Consider the following 16413-nt stretch of genomic DNA (forward strand, 5'->3'; position numbering starts at 1 on the left):
AATTCTCTGGTCCCATCACAATTGCCTACTGGAGAAAATGCACAGTATGAACCCCTGGGGAGGGGATATTGCCAATTCTATGACTTGCACAACTCGCAAATCAAGTCCTTCCTCTCCTTTCATGCCTTCACGGTCTCAGTGCCCGCCATCTGCATCCTTGGGACGAGGCCATGACCCAAAGGGGCTGCTAGGGCGCTGGTCTTCCTTTCTGTCTTTGCAGTCCCTCCAATGGGTTACCTGTGGTGGACACCGCATTCTGGTTTAATGCTTATTCAGTTATAAATTGTTTTCTTTCTCTTCTACTTTTGTGGAGAGGTTTTCTGGGTTGGGAGAATATTTTGTTTTTAATTAAATTTCCCCAACATACTCCATAGCAATGGGGAAAGGACAACACTTGTTATAATAACATAACTTGATTGGGACTGATGCCTGAGAAAGTGCCTGGTCGGATGAGTTACATTTCCCCAACATAGTCCATAGCAATGGGAAAAGGGAACAACTCCTTTCCCCATTGCTATGGAGTATGTTGGGGAAATTTAATTAAAAACAAAAGACAGAAAGGGACTCACTCTTCTATACAGCTAAGTGGGTCTGTATCCACTACAGTAGGCAGGTTTCACAATTCAGAGCCAGGTGGCAGCTGAAACTGACAGATGAGGAGAGTTATCTTCCTGGATGATTAATTACATTTCAAAAAGCTGGCTCCCGGATCCCAGAGGAGAGGAAACATTCCTGAGTTGTGAAACTGGCCAGAGCTTCTTTAGCCATTAAAAACATCTACATACCTTTGAAAAGGACAGAGAAAGAAATTCCAAAAGATAAAGGAAAAAGGTGCAGGGAGTCTCTTACCTTATTTTCAACAGAGAGAATTAAGTCTCTTGTTTTTAATCTGTATTTGCCCTTACAATCTTCTTCCTGTGTTACTATGAAATAATAACATTGCAATATTTAATTAACACCATTGTTGCTTTTACCTCTTTCTGGGCAAGTTGCAGATGCCTAAATATCCAGCTAGTCCATAGTAAAATGCAAAACAATGACCACAATTGCAGTAGCATCAGTTTTTGAATTCAGTACAATACTTGCCTTGGAGGACAACTTTCAAATATATCACATCAATAGTGCAGAGTTCAATCAGATTCTTTGTAAGCAATGTGTGAACATTTCCCTCCATCACACATTAATCGTACTAGCTGTCATGACATCTTCATTGCCTGAGCTTTCAAATGGCTAACCATTTGAATATTATTTCATGGCTCCTTACAAAATCTTATCCAATCCAAGCTTAAGGATTAGTTTAACTCTGGAGTCTTATAAATTTTTAATGAAGAGTTTTCCTTGTAAGACTCCCAGAATTTCTTGAGTTTTCATCATATATGTATATGTATATATATGTAACTTTTTTTTTTTTGAGGAGTCTTGCTCCGTTGCCCAGGCTGGAGTGCAGTGGCGCGATCTCAGCTCACTGCAACCTTTACCTCCTAGGTTCAAGCGATTCTCCTGCCTCAGCCTCCTGAGTAGCTGGAATGACAGGTGCCTACCACCAGGCCAGGCTGGTCTCAAACTCCTGGCCTCAAGTGATCCACCCACTTCGGCCTCCCGAAGTGCTGGGATTGCAAGCGTGAGCCACCACGCCTGGCCCTGTAACATCATATTGACAATAATAATGTAGGCACTTTGGTAATTGTTCTGTCTTCCTGAATGGTATTTCTCAATGTGAACTACAAAGATACCTATGGCCATATCTAGGATCGAAGTCTTTTTTTTTTTTTTTTTTTTTTTTGAGATGGAGTCTCACTTTGTCGCCCAGGCTGGAGTGCAGTGGTGCGATCTCGGCTCACTGCAAGCTCCACCTCCCAGGTTCACGCCATTCTCTTGCCTCAGCCTCCCAAGTAGCTGGGACTACAGGTGCCCACCACCACGCCCAGCTAATTTTTTGTATTTTTAGTAGAGATGGGGTTTCACCATGTTGGCCAGGATGGTCTTGATCTCCTGACCTCGTGATCCGTCCACCTTGGCCTCCCAAAGTGCTGGGATTACAGACGTGAGCCACCACGCCCGGCGAATCAAGGTCTTACTATGAACTTCCAGGGTATAATGTACACAGCCCTGTTTTTTGTTTGTTTGTTTGTTTGTTTTGAGATGGAGCTTTGCTCTTGTTGCCCAGGCTGGAATGCAATGGCGTGATCTTGGCTCACAGCAACCTCTGCCTCCCGGGTTCAAGTGATTCTCCTGCCTCAGCCTCCCGAGTAGCTGGGATTATAGGCATGCACCACCATGCCCGGCTAATTTTTGTATTTTTAGTAGAGACGGGGTTTCTCCACGTTGGTCAGGCTGGTTTCGAACTCTCAACCTCAGGTGATAAGCCCACCTCGGCCTCCCAAAGTGCTGGGATTACAGGCATGAACCACTGCGCCTGGCCTGCCCTATCTGTTTTTAGTTGAGGATAAACTCATCCTATCAGCACTTTCTCAGGCATCAGTCCCAATCAAGTTATGTTATTATAACAGCCTATTAAGTCTCCCTGGATAACAGACAACCTTTTTTTATCCATACTGGGACTGGAGAGAACTTGCATTGTACAATTAATGAAGTGACATTACACCTGTCTTCGCAGCCTCTGACTATAAATGCCAGCTTTCTATTTGTCTATTGATTAGATGCTGTTCTTTTCATCCATTCTATAGTCATACTCCCAATATCTAATTGTTTCCTTAAATATGAATAGACCTGCTAATGATGATATTGTAGAACTATTTTGTAGCTAATTGCTGCTGGGCTATGAGTGAGGACCTCCTATAGCTTGATGAGATTATGCCTTCCCAGCATTAAATTATTCCAAACAGATCAATTTCAAATGTTAACAAATAACCTGTTTGTTAGTAAAAATGTGAGTCTTACAGTAATTCAAAGCACCACTACTGTGGATAGAGCAGCCAATACCAGTTACAGGAAAAGTCCTTTGTGGCAACCACAGTGCAATCCTCCCAAGGGTCCAGCTGCGTTTTTCTTTCTCCCTGATGGCCCTATAGGTGATCAGTAGCATTTGAAAGGGTTCCTCTCAGCACAGTGGCAGCCCAGGCCTTTCCCCTGGAAAAGCTTTGATGCAGAGGAAACCTCCCAGTCAAGTGGGATGGTGGACTTCTTTGGAGGGATACCTCCAGATCCTTCTGACTTTTTAAGTCTCATGGTTTCTAAAGAAGAGAAAAGCCCTATTAAGTATTGAGTATGATTACGGGAGGATTCAGTTAAATCAGGCACAGGAAGGACAGGCACAGTGGCTCATGCCTGTAATCCCAGCACTTTGGGAGGCTGAGGCAGGTAGATCACCTGAGGCCAGGAGTTCAAGACCAGCCTAGCCAACATGGCAAAATCCCATCTCTACAAAAAATACAAAAAAAAAAGACTAGCCAGGTGTGGTGGCACATGCCTGTAATCACAGCTACTTGGGAGGCTGAGGCAGGAGAATCACTTGAATCTGGGAGGCAGAGGTTGCAGTGAGTTGAGATCATGCCACCTCACTCCAGCCTGGGCAACAGAGCAAGATTCTTTCTCAAAAAATAAAAATATTTTAAAAAATCAGGCACAGGACTTGGTCTTGGACCCAAGTTAGAGCTAGGCCATGCTTGCTTAAACGAGTGGCTGTAATTTTAGATAAGGCTAGTGGTAAAGTTCCAGGCCATCTTAACATTGTAGGTTGCAGAATCTTAGCCAATGAGTCTTTCAGAGCTGGATTCATTAATTTGTCAATTAATTCATTAATTTTTTTATTCTACTGGATGACAGTAGGAATAAAATGACTTTTTCTGTCTGATTCAAATGCTCTGGTATTCCAAAAGGGAGATTCATATTTACTAAGAGAGTCTTTCCCATTGTTTATACTTCCTGCCTAAGCATCAGCTTCTTTTTCTCTTTCTTCACAGCTGACAACAGATGCCCTAATTGTTTCACCTCAGGTTAGCACTATTGCAATTTGTCTAGCAAGACCTTATGTCCCTGTCAGATGAGAAATTGCAGTAAAGCCAAAGCATCAGTTTTGCATTGCTCTTTAGTTTCTGAGGCTACTAGCAGCAAGTCGTCTACATAGCGAATAATCATAGATCCCCCTGGTGGGAGAAATTCCTCTAAGTGTTTCTGTAAATGACTAGAGAAAATAATGGGAGCATTCAAAACCCTTGAGGAATTGTTTGCTATAAATATCAGACTTTCTCATAAGCAAAAGCCAACAAGAATTTAGATTCATCCGCTAGAAGAATGGAGAGAAAGAAAATGCAGAAAATTGATCAATTACAGAGAAAAACTTTGCAGACAATGGTACCAAAGTCAGAATAGTTCCTGGAGTAAATAGAACAGCACACATATTTACTTCTTTAAGATTTTTTTTTTTTTTTTTGAGACAGAGTCTTGTTCTGCAGCCCAGGCTGAGGTCAGTGGTGTGATCTCGGCTCACTGCAACCTCTGCCCCCCAGGTTCAAGCAATTCTCCTGCCTCAGCATCTCAAGTAGCTGGGATTACAGGCACGTGCCACCACACCCAGCTAATTTTTTGTATGTTTCTTAAAGACAGGGTTTTACCATGTTGGCCAGGCTGGTCTCGAACTCCTGACCTCAGGTGATCTGCCTGTCTTGGCCTCCCAAAGTGCTGGGATTACATGTGTGAGCCACCGTGCCAGGCCTTCTTTAAGATCTTATACAAATAAATTTAGCAGTTGACCATCTTCATCACTTTTACCTCTCTTCTCTTTCGGAAGTGTGAGACTATTTCAAAGTGGGTGGCTTTTTCAAATTATCCCTAGTTTCTCTATTTTTTTTTTTTTTTTGAGACAAGGTCTTGCTCTGTCGCCCAGGCTGGAGTGCAGTGGCACCATCTCAACTCACGGCAGCCTCGACCTCCCGGGCTCAAGAGATCCTCCCACCTCTGCCTCCTGAGTAGCTAGGGCTAGAGGCACGCACCACCTCGCCTGGCTAATTTTTCTTTCTTTCTTTCTTTCTTTTTTTTTTGCTTTTTGTAGAGACAGGGTCTTGCTATGTTGCCCAGGCTGGTCTCAAACTCCTGGGCTCAAGAGATCCTCCTGCCTCGACCTCCCAAAGTGCTGGGATTACAGGTGAGCCCCCACATCTGGCCTCTAATTCTTTTATAACCTATTTCATTCCTTCTAATTGAGCTCCCAACAAAGGAGATCGTTTTACACACAGCTATGGCTTATCCCTTTGGTAAATTGATTTTATGGGCTCTATAGCTCAAATTAAATCAGCATCTTGATTCTCTAGGGCTCAAGAGATGACTTGATTTGTGTCAGCTCAGGAAGGGGGCTTTTCCGGCACTGAACATGGTAGGCTTGGAGGTGCACGGCAGGTCTCTTGCCAATAGGTTTACAGAAGAGTCAGGAGAAAGGGGGAGCACTTGCTCCTTAGGCAAAGGCAGAGGGCCCATCTGATGGGAATTGGAGGGAAGGGAATATGTAGAAGGCTGAGCCAAGATACAAACAACCTGTACTGACAGAAAGCAAGAGCAAGAGCTTTCCAAGGCAAATGCAGAATAAGTAGCACCAGTCTCTATGGGAAAAGGCAAGGACAGGTCAGCCTGGCAAGCAGTGACCGACATACACACACTTAAACCTAATCTCTTCCCGCCACTGCCATTTCCTCAATCTATCCATTTTGAGCCATTTGTAAAGTATCTCCTAGCTGAGAGTTTTATCCTCCTAGGCCCCTACCCCTGATTCTCTTGTTCCTGCCATCCTGCATGCCCCAGTCTCTTTGGACAATCCCTCTTCCAATGTCCTTGCTTCTTGCAATGATGACACGTGTCTTGCTTCCTTTCCTTTCTGGGTTGTCCAGAACAGGAGTCACTCCCTTTTAGTAAACAGGCTTGAGCAACTAACACAGAAGTTTTTCAGTTTCTTCTTTTCTTCTTTGACTTTCTCTAGAGTCCCAAATACCGAATAGCTGCTCCTAAGCTTACATGATAGTCAGTCCTGACATCCTACCACCTTTTCCCTTATTTGAGTTGTTGTTGTTGTTGTTGTTTGTTTTGTTTCTTGTTTTGAGACAGAGTTTTGCTCTTGTTGCCCAGGGTGGAGTGCAATGGCACCATCTCTGCTCACTGCAACTGCCACCTCCCAGCTTCAAGCAGTTCTCCTGCTTCAGCCTCCCGAGTAGCTGGGATTACAGGCCTGCGCCACTATGCCCCGCTAATTTTGTATTTTTAGTAGAGATAGGGTTTCACCATGTTGGTCAAGCTGGTCTCGAACTCCTGACCTTAGGTGATCCACCCGCCTCAGCCTCCCAAAGTGCTGGGATTACAGGTGTGAGCCACTGCGCCCAGCCATATTGGCACTTTTTAAGCCTTTTGTTTTTTAATGTCCCATTGACCAAAGCAAATCACATGGCCAAGCCCAGATCTGACAGTGTGGAAAAATGGACTCTACCTCTTGCAGGGAGGAGCTGAAAGTTCCATCACAAAAGGGTATGCATCCAGGAATGGCATGAATTTGAGGCCATTTTTGTGATCCAAGGACAGAGATTGTCCTTGGACATAAAATTCAAGGCTGGCAGTTATTTTTGTTGTTGTTAGCACATCAAATATACCATTGTCTTGTTTTCTGGCTTCTGTAGTTTGTGTTGACAAGTTGGCTGTCAGTCAAACTGCATAACTATAAAAGTAATCAACCCACCCACCAGCTGCTTTGAATATTTTTTTTTTTTTTTTTTTTTGAGACGGAGTCTCGCTCTGTCACCCAGGCTGGAGTGCAGTGGCGCAATCTCGGCTCACTGCAAGCTCCGCCTCCCGGGTTCACGCCATTCTCCTGCCTCAGCCTCTCTGAGTAGCTGGGACTACAGGTGCCCGCCACCACGCCCGGCTAATTTTTTTTGTGTTTTTAGTAGAGACGGGGTTTCACCATGGTCTCGATCTCCTGACCTCGTGATCCACCCGCCTTGGCCTCCCAAAGTGCTGGGATTACAAGCGTGAGCCACCGCGCCCGGCCGCTTTGAATATTTTCTCTTTGTCTTTGCTTTCCCTCAGTTTTACTATGATGTGCCTAGGTGTGGTTTTTTGTTAGTTTGTTTTATCCTGCTCTTGGTTCATGTGACTCCTAGAAACTGACTTGATATCCTTCACCAGTTTGGAAATATTTCATCCATTAACTCTTCAAATATTATGTGTGCCCCATTCTTTCTCACCTTGTTTTTCTGAACTCCAATTAAGCATATATTAGGTCAAGCATGGTTGTTCATGCCTGTAATCCCAGCACTTTGGGAGGCCGAGGCAGGAAGATCCCTTGATCATAGGAGCTCAAGACCAACCTGGGCAACATAGTAAGATCTCATCTCTACAAAAAAAAAAAAAAAAAAATGAACAAAATTAGCTGGGCATGATTGCATGTGCCTGTAGTGCTAGCTACTCAGGAGGCTAAGGTAGGAGGATTGCTTGAGCTCAGGAGGTCGAGGCTGCAGTGAGCAGAGATTGTGCCACTGCCCTCCAGCCTGGGTAACACAGCAAGACCTTGTCTTAAAAAAAAAAAAAATACACGCACACACACATATACGAGACCTTCTTTCTGTATCCCCTATGTCTCTTATCTCCTTTTGCCTTGTCTTCTACCACCTTTTTACCTCTCCAAGCTTTAGTCTGGCTATTTTCTTCTGACTTATCTTTTTTTATTTTTTATTTTTTTGAGACGGAGTCTCGCTCTGTCGCCCAGGCTGGAGTGCAGTGGCGCGATCTCGGCTCACTGCAGGCTCCACCTCCCGGGTTCACGCCATTCTCCTGCCTCAGCCTCTCCGAGTAGCTGGGACTACAGGCACCCGCCACCACGCCCGGCTAATATTTTTGTATTTGTAGTAGAGACGGGGTTTCACCGTGGTCTCGATCTCCTGACCTCGTGATCCGCCCGCCTCGGCCTCCCAAAGTGCTGGGATTACAAGCGTGAGCCACCGCGCCCGGCCACTTCTGACTTATCTTTCTGTTCAACTATCTTTCTGTTCAATTCTCTCTTCAGCTCTTGTATATCCCACCCATTGAGCTCCTAATTTTAATTTGTATATTTTATATTTCTAAATTTTTCACTAGATTCTTTTTGTAGTTTCAAATTATCTGCTAAATTTCTCAATTCTGTCTTTTGTTTCCTTGAATTATTAAATATAATTATTTTAAAGTCTGTATCTGATAATGCCATTATTTGGAGTCCTTGTGGCTCTATTTTTATTATATTACTTTTCTAATTTCATTTTTATTACATTTTCTTTTCTCCTTATGACATGTTTTGTTTGTTTTTAAGACAGGGTCTCACACTGTCACCTAGACTGGAGTGCAATCATAGCTCACTGTAACCTTGAACTACTGGGCTCAAGCAATCCACCTGCCTCAGCCTCCCAAGTGCTGGGATTACAGGCATGAGCCACCATGCCGGGCCTTGTCCTGATTGTTTTTTATCGAGTGCTGGACATTGTGAATGGAAAACTATAAATCATTTGAAGCCAAGGACAATGCTATCTTCCTCCAGAGAAAATTTACATTTGTTTCTGGCAGGCAGCTGGGGCACTAGAAATCCTGATCACCTTAATCCAATTTTCAGGGATTGAAAGAGCTCAAATCTTGACTACAGTCCCTTAGGGGACAGGGATGCAGTCCTTTAGAGGGCTATTCTATTTCCAGTTTACACTTATTCCTAGACCTTTGGGTTTCCAACCCAAAGCACGAGGGGCTTACTAGGACCCTCCTCCTTGGTGAGCCCTGCACTCTGATTTTTGACCCCTTACCTCATAAGTCTGCTAACCGTTCTGCTCAGCTTCTTGGGCCCTCAGCTGTCTCTGCTGGAATTAGCCGATGGCCATAGGGGATAAGCAGCCTTAAATGCTGAGCTCATCTCTCAGCTCATTTCCTTTCTCCCATATCTTGGTCCCATATGCTTCACTGCCTATTATCACTTGGATATTTTCAAGCAAATATTTTCCCTGTTTTATTGAGTCTGTTTAGTTGTTCTCAGTGGAGGTTGTGGTTCAAATTACTTATTTTGTCATTGCCAGACACAGAAGTCATTCAGCAGTAGGTTTTAGGCTCTATTTATATTGTTGAGTCTACATATAATCTTGCTTCCAAGTACTGCATTAACACTCCCTAATGTTTTATCTGCTTCCTCAGTCACTACAAATAATGCTGCCATGACCTTTGTCATGCAGGCCATTGCTCTGTCACCCAGGTTGGAGTGCAGTAGCATGAACATGGCTCACTGCAGCCTCAACCTCCTGGACTCAATGGATGCTCCTGCCTAAGCTTCTCATGTAGCTGGGGCCACAGGCATGAGCTACCACACGCGGCGAATTTTTGTATTTTTTGTAGAGATGGAGTCTCAGCATGTTGCTGAGTCTGGTCTCAAACTCCCGGGTTCAAGTAATTCTCCCACCTCAGCCTCCCAAAGTGCCACGATTACAGGCGTGAGCCACCATGCCCAGCCAAGAATTTTTGTGATGTATACCCAAGAGCAGAATTACAGAGAATTACCAAAATTACCCAATCTAGTGTATACTTAATTTGACGAGATACTGACATATTGTTCTCCAGAATGGCTGTGTTGGTCTGTATCTCCACCAGCAGTACATGAGCGCTCTCTAGCCACACATCCCTGCCAGCATTTGCTATTGCCTGCATTTCTACGTGTGTGCGTATTTGTCAATCTGATGGGTATGAAGTGATACTGTTGTTTTGATTTGCATTCCTCTGATAATCAATGGGCTTGCACACCTTGGGTGTGGAATGTCTGCTGCTGGTGCTGCCAACACTTGGTGGGGCATGTAGAGCTGGGCCTCCGACCTCTGAGGAAGGGGTGTCATCTGGCGGGTTCCGAGAAGGCTGAAATGAGCTGGAGCCTGAAACCACTGCTGCTGCTAAGGGCCAACCGAGACTGGCACTACAGCCACGGGAATAGAAAGCAAACAGGAAGGAGCAAGACCCTTCTCTCCTTCCCAACCTTCCAGTCTCCCTCTAGTGTCCCAGTTGGTGGAAACTGACAACCAGCCAGACCACAAAGAAGGAATGTAGGTTCAGAGTCCCAGCACCAGCCTCACAAAGCAGAGTATGGCGCCTTCCCCGCCCCTGCCCCTTTGGCTTCGCAACGTCAGTTCGAAGCCTCCTTGCATAATTTGAACTTCCCTCAGCAGTAATGACAACTTTATGTTTCTGTGTAACAAGATGCCAGTATCCTTCTTAACTATTCTGTGACCTAGAGGCTAAGTTGTAAAGTTTACCATCAAAACAACTGCTATTGGCCAGGTGCGATGGCTCACGCCTGTAATCTCAGCACTTTGGGAGGCTGAGGCAGGAGGATGGCTTGAGCCCAGGAGTTTGGGGCCAACCTGAGCAACACAGCAAGACCCTGTCTCTACCAAATATTACAGATAAAAAATTATCCAGTGTGGTGGCGCATGCTTGTAGTCCCAGCTACTCAGGAGGCTGAGGCAGGACAACCGCTTGAGCCCAGGAAGTGGAGGTTGCAGTGAGCCAAGATCACACCACTGCACTCCAGTCTGGGCAACAGAGCGAGATTGTCTCAAATTAAGAGAGAGAGAGAGAGAGAGAAAGAGAATCAAAGTTTGTAAGTACCATTTCATGTCAGAGAGGAGGAGAGATGGCAGAGCCTTTAGGGAAGACTGTGAAGATATACTGTTGGCCCTACTGTTGGCCCTGCCAAGTTGAAAGAAATGTGGTCTTTGAAGTGCAAATACGTGAGCTTTTCAACCCTGAGCAATAAAAAAAGTGCTCTGGTGGTCTTTGCAAATTGCTATGGATTAACACTATTTGACAGGGCAGTAGCAAACTAGACACAGGGGCTATGATGCTTTGCTTCAGTAAAGTGACGTGTCTGAAACAGCAGCTGCAATCAATTCACCTGCGGTCATTCTTGAAGAGCCATCCACCTTCTGCCAAGCGCCAAATAGACAAATAGCATATGAGAGACATCATGACTGCAACCTGCAAGTTCAAGGCACTAATCTCTGCAATTTCCCTCAGAATCGTGACATTGGGTTCCCTTCTCTCCATTAGGCAAGGGTTGTTCTGGCATCTCAATATCGTTGAATTTAGGCCACAGTTGAGTTCCAGTTTAAGTCAACCAACCACATAGGCTGTTAGAGTCACTTTCAGCTGCATGGACCAACATTAAATATAGGCCCTCTGGTAAATGCCCCCAGCTCAAGAAATTGTGCCCAATCCAATGTTATATCCATCCCTTTTGGTAGAACATCCTTAGAATCCACTTCCACACATATTCGCCCAGGTTTTTGCCAATATTTCTTAACAAAAATCATGTTATTGTTCTGGTGTATGGGTTTTCCTCTTGTGTTTTAGTGTGTACCTGTCCACCTGTGGTGGATTGCACCCTCATTACGGGATGGGGGTGGTTGTGGTGGGTCCTGAGAGGAGAATGGGTACCAGGTCAGCCCTAAAAATCCTCTTACTCCTTGTACCTGCAGGGCTAACAGTGCTAAATCAAACACAAACTTTGATTGCTTGGGTTACAGAATCGCAACGTCAGTTGAATTCCCAGCCTCACCACGTGTCTCACACGAAATGTCAGGCAGTGGTCGGGAGGAGTGAGACCCTGAAACTTACCACTGCTTTCAAGCTCAAGGATGCAAACAAACCAATCTCCAAACCCCATCTTTCAGGATATGATTCTTGACACCACTCCAGCTGCTAATTTTGCTATCAGTCAGGATCTGATCAGGAAGTAGAAAGGATGACAGCTCCTCCCCTGGTGCATGCAGTTGAGATTTCAAGTGATCTTCCTGCCTTGGCCCCCTGAGTAGCTGGGACTACAAGCACGTGCCACCACACCAGGCTACGTTTTGTATTTTTTGTAGACAGATGTCTCAAACTCCTGGGCTCAAGTGATCCTCCCAGCTCAGCCTCTGAAAGTGCAGGCACTGCAGGTGTGAGTCACAGCGCCCAGCCTCCTCTGTTTGAAGAGTTCTAACTCCCTTCGTTCCCCAGCCTTAGGGGCTGTGTTAATTTCCTGGAGCTGCCATAGCAAAGTGCCACAAACCAAGTGGCTTCGACAGCAGAAATGGATTCTCTCACATTTCTGCAGGGAAGAAGCCCTAGATCAAGGCTGTGAGAGAGCAGGAGGATCGCTTCAGCCTGCGAGTTTGAGGTTGCAGTAAGCCATGACTGTCCCACTGCACTCCAGTCTGGGCAACAGAGGAGATTCTGTTGAAAGAAAGAGAGAGAGAGAGAGAGAAAGGAAGGTAGGAAGGAAGGAAGGAAGGAAGGAAGGAAGGAAGGAAGGAAGGAGGGAAGGAAGGAAGGAAAGAAGGAAGGAAGGAAGGAAGGAAAGAAGGAAGGAAGGAAGGAAGAAGGGAGGGAGGGAGGGAGGGGAAAGAAATAAGAAAAGGAGAGAGAGAGAGAAAACGAAAGGAAGGAAGGAGAGAGAGAAAGGAAGGAAGGAAGAAAATATAGAGAAAGAAAGAAAAAGGAAAGGAAGGAAGGAAGAAAAGAGAGAAAGAGAGAAAGAGAAAAGGAAGGAGAGAGGGAAAGGAAGAAGAAAAGAGGAAGAAAGAAAGAAGAAAAAAGAAAGAAAGAAGAAAAAACAGAAAGAAGAAAGAAAACAGAAAGAAAGAAGAAAGAAAACAGAAAGAAAGAAGAAAGAAAACAGAAAGAAAGAAGAAAGAAAACAGAAAGAAAGAAGAAAGAAAACAGAAAGAAAGAAGAAAGAGAAAGAAGAAAAAAGAGAAAGAAAGAAGGGAAGGAAGGAAGGGGAAGAAAGGTAAGAAAGGGAAGGAAGGAAGAAAGGAAGGAAGGAAGGAAGGTTGGTTAGAGAGAGGCCCACAGAGCTGAAGCTGGGTCTCTGAAGTCTGAGGTGGGGGCATGGTCTAGCTAGTTGTGAAGGAGTCAGCTCAGTAGAGGGACTTGTGGGGCTGGGATCCAGACCTCTAAGGAGCAGGGGTCTGGCTGACACTGGGGTCTCTGAGCTCAGGGGATGGCCTAGTACTCAGATTTTTGAGCATAGGGCAATGGGTGTCTGGTGGTGGTGTCTCAGAGGTGGGATGCAATGAAGCTGGTCTTGCAAGTGTTGAGAGATCTGAAAATTGGCTTCAGGCGGTGCCACAGAAATGAAGCACTTGCTGCAAGGGTGAAGAAGCCTTGCTAGATGATATGCACAGGAAGGAGCAGGTCCCTTCTTCCTCCTCCAGTCTTGTGGTCTCCCTCAAACACCCCCAGCTAGCAGAGCCTAGGAGGGAGGCGCTGGCAAAGCAGGAGCATCACCAAGCAGAGGACAGCAAAGGGGGTGGCACGCCCACTCCACAAACCAGCACTGCTCCTTCTAGGGCACGGATCTCAGAGAAAGGACTGCATATACCCACTTTATCCATGATGGCTACCATTGGAAACAACCCACACGTCCATCAACGGGGGAATGGGTAAGTGAGTTGCGGTGCATGCATACAATGGCTACTAGTCAGCATCACAGAGGGACGAAGGGACACAGACAGCAACCTGGATGAGTCTCATGGAAGTGATTCGAGAAAGAGGCCGGCACAAAGTGCTCCAGAGCATGTGGTTCCATTTGCATACCCGTCAGGAGCAGGTGAGACAATCCACAGCCATAGATGGCAGGACAGGGCTTAGATCTGCAGCCAGGGATTGGCTGCCTGGAGGCACAAAGGCATTCTCTGTGGTGATGCAAATGTTCTTTAGTTTGGTCCAAGTTGTGGTTGCATGTGTGGATAGGCAGGCGAAAAAACCAGGCATGCACTTGATTTTCTGCACAGTAACCCTCAATAAGGACATGTTTCACGGATTTTTAGGGCAGTGGAGTTACTCTGTATGATACTGTAATGGTGGATCCATGTCATTATACATTTGTCCAAACCCATAAACGGACAACACCAGAGTCAACCCCGACGTCAGCTATGGGCTTTAGTTCATGCGAGCTTCTCACTGTGGCTCACCCGTTGTAACAAATGTACTACACTGACTCGAAATGTTCATCATGGGGAGGTGTAGGGGGAGTGACGGGGTCTGCGAGAACTCCTTACTTTCCGCTCAATTTTTCTGCAAACCTAAAATTGCTCTAAAAAACAAAATGCCTTAATTTTTTAAAAACTCAGGAAAGCAGCCCAGGGCTGATGTGGCAGCTCCAGGTCCTCAGGCCCTCGGGCTGCCTTTGTTGCTGTTCCGCCATCCTCAACGTGCGACTTCCCTTTGGTGCAACAAGGTAGCTCTCCCCATGATCACAGATCACATTTGCCTTTCAACTGTAAGGAGACAGAAAGTGGCTGGCACAAGGCCACACGTGGCGGATCACACCTGTAATTCCAGCAGTTTGGGATGCCAAGGCGGGCGGATCACCTGAGGTCAGTAGTTCGAGACCAGCCTGGCCAACGTGGCAAAACTCCGTCTCTACTAAAAATACAAAAATAAGCTGGGCGTGGTGGCGGGCGCCTGTGGTCCCAGCTACTCTGAAGGCTGAGGCAGGAGAATCGCTTGAACCTAGGAGGCGGAGGGTGCCATGAGCCAAGATCATGCCACTGCACTCTAGCCTGGGTGACCGAGTGAGACTCCATCTCAAAAAAGAAAAAGAAGGAAGGAAGGAAGGAAGAAAGAAAGGAAGAAAGAAAGGGGCCAGCACAGGTTTGCCCTGCAGATATAGGCGCACTCATGCCCGACCATCCTACTGGGTGCATAGAGGCTGGGAAATGGGTCTTCAGCTGAGCTGCCATGTCCCCAAGACACAAATCTAGTGTTATGGAAGAACAGAAAAACAGATATTGGAGGGCGATAAGTGGACGCCGTTACAAGTGGGGATCACGGGGGACAATGAGTGTAGAGGAATCTTGAGGGGTTTTGCTGTAAACAGGAGCAGTGAAAGGGGGCAGGAGCCAGGGGGCATGCGCAGGCAGGAGCGGGAGCGTCTGGTGATAGAAGCTCCGAGGGCATGTTGGTATGCTGCTGGGCCTGACCCCACAGGGAGACAGAAAAATTACAGATGCAGAAAACAGAAGGAGAGAGGGGGTCTCAGGGGTGGCAGAGACCACTGCACATGGTGGGAGGGGTTCACCTGAGGGGGCTAGGGCTGGGGAGGGGACAGATTTGATGATGGGAACTCAAGGAAAGAAATTCTCTTCAGATGCTCTCAACTTGCTCAGTGAAACATGAAACAAAGTTCTCACCTTGAAAGTGCAAGGCCTAGGGGCTGAGGGGAAGGTGTGAGGCCTTGGAGAACCAGGGAGGAAACTCCAGAATTCCCAAGGAAGGCTGGCTCTGCCTGGGTCCACTTGAGGCTTGTGGTCATAAATCTAAGGTGCTTAGTCGTGGGCTGGGCGTGGTGGCTCGCGCCTGTAATGCCAGCACTATTGGGAGGCCGAGGTGGGAGAACTGCTTGAGCCCAGGAGTTTGAAATCTGCCTGAGCAACATAGGGAGACCCCATCTCTACAACAAAAATTTAAAGATTAGCCAGGCGTGGTGGCGTGCTCCAATGGTCCTAGCTACTTGAGAGGCTGAAGCCAGAGGATTTCTTGAGCCCAGGAAGTGAAGGGCTCACCTGTGCTGGCTTCTTTTCTTTTCTTTTCTTTTCTTTCTTTTCTTTTCTTTCTTTCTTTCTTTTTCTTTCTTTCTTTCCCTTTCTTTCTTTTTTCTTTCTTTCTTCCTTCCTTTCTTCCTTTCTTTCTTTCTTCCTTTCTCTCTCTTTCTTTCTCTTTCTTTCTTTCTTTTCTTCCTTCCTTCCTTCCTTTCTTTCTTCTTTCTCTCTCTGTCTTTCTTTCTTTCTCTCTCTCTTTCTTTCTTCTTTCTTCCTTTCTTTCTTTCTTTCTTTTTTTTGAACAGAGTCTCGCTCTGTCACCCAGGCTGGAGTGCAGTGGTGCAATCTCAGGTCACTGCAACCTGATTTTTTTACCTGCCTATCCGCACATGCAACCACGACTTGGACCAAATTAAAGAACATTTGCATCACCACAGAGAATGCCTTTGTGCTTCCAGGCAGCCAATCCCCAGCTACAGAGGTAAGCCCTGTCCTGCCATCTATGGCTGTAGATGGTTTCACCTGCTCCTGATCACGCCATTGCACTTCAGCCTGGGAGACAGAGTGAGACTCTGTCTCAAAAAATAAATAAATAAGGTGCTTTGTACTGGTTTAGAGGGCTGGGTACCCCAGAGAGAACGATGCCACCGGGGCACATCATGAGTCTTCCACTGAGCCGTGGAGCTGTGTCCCCTGAGGCAGGGGAAGAGGCTCCTGCCGCTGGCCACACTCTACTCTCATGTTTGAGCAGTGAAGGGCCCGGCCATGAGGACAGCTAAGCTTGGTCTCAGGAGGCCAGCAGAGGCGAGGATCCTGAGTCCCAGCAACAATGTGACAGCAACACCCAAGGTAGCCAACAGCCAGGCCTGGCAGGGTGGGTGGAAGGCCCAGGCTC

This window comes from Nomascus leucogenys, chromosome X, assembly GCF_006542625.1.
Source record: "Nomascus leucogenys isolate Asia chromosome X, Asia_NLE_v1, whole genome shotgun sequence".
NCBI lineage: Eukaryota > Metazoa > Chordata > Mammalia > Primates > Hylobatidae > Nomascus > Nomascus leucogenys.